Source organism: Alosa sapidissima, chromosome 13, assembly GCF_018492685.1.
Source record: "Alosa sapidissima isolate fAloSap1 chromosome 13, fAloSap1.pri, whole genome shotgun sequence".
Lineage (NCBI taxonomy): Eukaryota > Metazoa > Chordata > Actinopteri > Clupeiformes > Clupeidae > Alosa > Alosa sapidissima.
In genome coordinates, this window is record NC_055969.1 from 22,200,128 (window position 1) to 22,205,127 (window position 5,000).

The window sequence follows — 5,000 nt, forward strand, 5'->3', positions numbered from 1 at the left end:
CCTGGACAAGAGCCTTCATATCCTCCCTCCTTTGTTTTTTTCCGTATCTCTCCACCTCATTATCCCTCCCCTCTCTCTTTCTTCTCTATATCACCCTTTCTCTACCTCTTTTCTATTGCTTATTTACTGTCTTCCCCTCTATCCTCTCTCTCTCTCTCTATCTTCTCTCTCTCTCACCCATATGTTATGGGATTCTCCTTCTTGTATTCCCCCTGCCATCTTGTCTACATCTCGGGACAAATGAATAAGGCATCAAAGACTGCTGCACACTCTTTCTTTGTCATTGTTGCTTCCTCAGTGTGTGAGTGTATGTGTGTGAAGTGTGTGTGTGTGTGTGTGTATGTCTGTCTGTGACTGTGTGTCTGTGTGTGTGAGGCAGAGTACCCACACGTGCCCACGTGCCTTGACATCCTTATTCAACTGTTATTTAAATCAACGGTGTTAAGTTCCTTTCTTATGAATCATAATCTCCATAGTTACATCAGTGACACCACAATGGGACCATTTAGTATTCACAAACGGCCATATCCTCTCAAACGCTTGACACACGAGAGCACCACTGAGGTCAATTTATTCTTTTGAAGGCCTGGAACAGAGGTTGTAATCTCACTGTTTTCCGGGAAAGGGTACGCATGTTCAGGGACCTTTTCCCAGGGACCTTTTCCACTCAGGAAATCAACAGCCCTGATTAAAGGTCTGTGTATGACAAACGCTGGTCCGATTGATCTTTGTTCACTAAATTACTGCCATTGGGTTGCGCAAAAAATCATTTTTATTCATAGTAGCCATGCAGATATTCCATGTCTGTATGTGTTATTTACATATGTGAAGGTGGATAGTGGAGATAACCTATGAAATTATGTATGAGTGTGTGTGGTGGGGGGGATCACTTATCTTTGTTCACTTGCTCAATACACACACACACACACACACACACACACACACACACACACACACACACACACACACACACACACACACACACAAACACACAAACACTGTGTGATTGTATGTGAATGTGTGGCAAAGAGAGAGAGAGAGAGAGAGAGAGAGAGAGAGAGAGAGAGAGAGAGAGAGGAGAGAGAGAGAGAGAGAGAGAGAGAGAGAGAGAGAGAGAGAGAGTGTGTGTGTGTGTGTCAGGCTGAGCTTATCTGAATCTCACAGCTGATGTCTGTCCTTCCTGTACAGGAATCCGGGCTAATTAATTCGTCTCAGTCTCTTATACTGTGGTTCTCCTCCTCTATGTGCCATCATACCTGTGGAAAGTATTTACAGCACACACACACACACACACACACACACACACACACATTTCATTATGTTTCAGACTCATCTTAAAATGGATTAAATTTATATCATCAATCTACACACAATACTCCAACACCCCACAAAAAAGCAAAAAACCCTGTCTCGTACAATTCTCTCAACCTCGTGGCTTGGTTTTCACTCTGACATACACCATCAACTGAGAGACCTCATATAAAGAGATGTGTGCCTCTCCTAATAATGTTCAGTGAATTCATATAGGCACAGGTGGACTTCAGTCAAGTTGTAGAACCATCTCAAGGACCTTTGATAGAAGTAGGATGCACCAGAGCTCAATGGCAAGTGTCATAACAAAGGGTCTGAAAACTTTTAAATAGAATATATATCAGTCTTTTTTTGTAAATTTAAAAAAATACTCCAAACACTTGCTTTTTTGTGGGGTATTGGAGTATTGTGTGTAGATTGATGAGAACAAATAAATAATTGAATCCCTTTTCAGATGAGTCTGAAACATAACAAAATGTGGAAAAAGTGAAGCGCTATGAATACGTTCCGTATGCACTGTGTGTGTGTGTGTGTGTGTGTGTGTGTGTGTGTGTGTGTGTCTGTGTGTGTGTGTGTGTGTCTGTATATGTGTGTATGTGTGTGTCTGTGTGTAAATGTGTGTAGGTAGGTATGCAATGTATATGCAGTGTAATGTAAATGTGTGTACACCTGTATGTCTGTATATTGTATGTCATAGCACATCTCTGTATGTAATAATAATAATAATAATAATAATAATAATAATAATAATAATAATAATAATAAGCTTTATTTGTATAGCACCTCTCATACACAGAATGGCAGCTCAAAGTGCTTTACATTTGAAGCATGTAACACAATAATAGACAGTCAGTCATTATCAATCACTTTATACAAATAATCTTATTATCTCTGTATGTGTTTGTGGTGGTGGTTTGTGTGTCTCTGAGAGAGAGAGAGAGAGAGAGAGAGAGAGAGAGAGAGAGAGTTAGAGACAGAGTGTGTGTGCAAGTGTGTGTGTGTGCTTCCTCATGTCTCCTCCTGTTTTGTGATCTTTCTCCTCCTCCATGTTGATGCCTGATGTAGACACATTATTGGTCATCTGGAGGCAGACTTGGGCTTTGTCATCCACCACACACGCACACACACACACACTCACACTCACACTCACACTCACACTCACATTCACTCACTCTTGCCCCAAGCTGCTTCTGACTGGACTCAGTTCAAGACGTTCAAGTCAGTCAAAATATACATTCACACACTGCACACTCACAAACACGTACACACACACACACACACACACACACACACACACACACACACACACACACACACACCACACACACACACACACACACAAACACACACACACACACGCACACACTCTCTCACAGACCCAAACTGCAACTGCCCGTGTCTCTGCAGGAGTTCTACACCTTCGATCGCTCATCTGGAGGCTGGCAGGAAAACACGCCGTCTTGAACTTCACAGCTCAGGGGTCAGTAAACTAAAGATGAACTGTCTGACCATTCCATCCCTCCAACCCCTCCTCTCTCCTCCTCCTCCTTCTCCTCTCCTCTGCTCCCTCCACTTTCTCCAATCTCTCACCCTGCTCTCTCTCTCTCTCTCTCTCACTCTCACTCTCTTTCTTTATCTGTCCCTTCCTCTCCTTTTCTTACCCTTTTTCCTTTTGCTTTGTCTCTTTTCATCATTCTCTCCCTTCTTTAACTCTCTTTCTCTTTCTCTCTCTCCTCCTCCCTTTCTTCTCTTCTCTCCATACCATAGTGAGTTCATCAGACTCTCCTCCCTCCCATGCTTTTCTATGTTATTATTTGCCAATTTGATTCTATTTTCCGCCGTTCGCCTCTGGCTACTATTAGTTTTATGTAGAAAGCCAACTCTCTTACACACACTCTCCATCTCTTACAACCTGTCCCTTTTTACACTTTTTTAATCTCTCCTTCTCTCTCTCTTTCTCTCTCTCCTTCTCTCTTTTCTCTCTCTCCCCCCCCCCCCCCCCCCCTCTCTCTCTCTCTCTCAATTCAATTCAATTCAAGGTTGCTTTATTAGCATGACTGTAAGTAAGTACAGTGTTGCCAAAGCACAATTAAAACAGCATAACAATTAGAACATTGACAGCATTACAGGAAACAGTAACATCACTCTTTCACTCTCTCTCTCTCTTACACCCCTTCTATTATCCAGTGTCCTCTCTTCTTCTATCTCATTCTCTCTCTCTCTCCTTCCCTTTCTCACTCTGTCGTTATTCTTCATTTTTTCTGCTATTTGTATTTGTTCATTCTTTTTGGGTGGGGGTGAGTGGAGGCTTCTCTCATGTGCCCCCTCCTCTCTCTCTCTCTCTCTCTGTTGTCTGTGGTCACTCTCTCTCTCTCTGTTGTCTGTGTCCCCTCCTCTCTCTCTCTCTCTCTCTCTCTCTCTCTCTCTCTCTCTCTCACTGTTGTCTGTGGTCCCTCTCTCTCTCTCTCTCCTCTCTCTCTCTCTCTCTCTCTCTCTCTCTCTCTCTCTCTCTCTCTCTCTCTCTGTTGTCTGTGGTCACTCTCTCTCTCTGTTGTCTGTGTCCCCTCCTCTCTCTCTCTCTCTCTCTCTCTCTCTCTCTCTCACTGTTGTCTGTGGTCCCTCTCTCTCTCTCTCTCTCTCTCTCTCTGTGCTTATTCCCATGCCTCTGTGGGGAGAGGAATAGAGTGGTTACTGCAGTGACACAATCACTCGCCTCACACTTTAATTGTTCTGTGTGTACTGTTGCGTTACAATGTTACACTTCTGTGGCTTGTGGTGTATGTGGTGTGTTTGTGTGTGAGTGTGTTTGTGCATATTTGTATGTGTATGTGTAAGTGAGTGGGTATTTCTTCATGTGTGTGTGTGTGTAAGTGAGTGGGTATTTCTTCATGTGTGTGTGTGTGTGTGTGTGTGTGCATATTTGTATGGGTGGCAGGTGTGTATCGTTGACAATTCATGCCCACACCCACTACACCCCTCCCTGCTGTCATCGTCTGACTTGGTGTGCGTTTCGATATGCAACACCACCAGCTGGGTGGCTGTCAGAGATGTTTGTTGGAGTCTGATGCGTACCTTGTTAGTGAGAGTTCCGATGTGTGGTTATCAGCTCTGGTGTGGTGGACATGACAGCTCAGGAGACGCCCGAATCCGTTCCGTACGCCAGCCTCCTCTGAGGATGAGAGCAGAGAACTCTAATTCGTAATGTGCCTCTGATCTAACAAGGATCTGCACCAGACAAGAGCTAGATCAGAGCCAGATCAGAGCCAGATCAGAGGCAGATTGAGGCCAGATGAGAGCCAGATCAGAGCCAGATCAAAGCCAGATCAGAGCCAGATGAGAGCCAGATTAGAGCCAGATCAGAGCCAGTTCAGAGCCAGATCAGAGCCAGATCAGAGCCAGATGAGAGCCAGATGAGAGCCAGATTAGAGCCTGATCAGAGCCAGATCAGAGCCAGATTATAACCCTTTTCCACCAAGGCAGTTCTGGTGCTGGTTCGGAGCCAGTGCCAAGTCTTGAACCGGTTCTTCGCTTCTCCACACAAAATAACCTGGCTATGGGTCAGGAAAAGAGGTTCCAACTCAGCATCAAGTTTGAGCTGGTCCAGAAATAAGAACCAGTTTCATCCGGTGCTGGGAGCGGGATTTTCATGATGTTTTGAAAAGCCATTAGCAGCAAAAAGCAGCGCAGCC

The 5,000-nt window shown here is 44.4% G+C and overlaps 1 long non-coding RNA gene across 1 annotated transcript in view; it reads right to left on the minus strand.

Moving 5' to 3' along the window:
* The window catches only part of LOC121680329, a 21,989-nt gene that overhangs the window by 11,130 nt on the left and 5,859 nt on the right, over positions 1–5,000 (minus strand). The window contains exon 2 of the long non-coding RNA XR_006021657.1: positions 2,696–2,700. This is a non-coding gene — a long non-coding RNA (uncharacterized LOC121680329). The remainder of the gene's footprint in view (positions 1–2,695; positions 2,701–5,000) is intronic.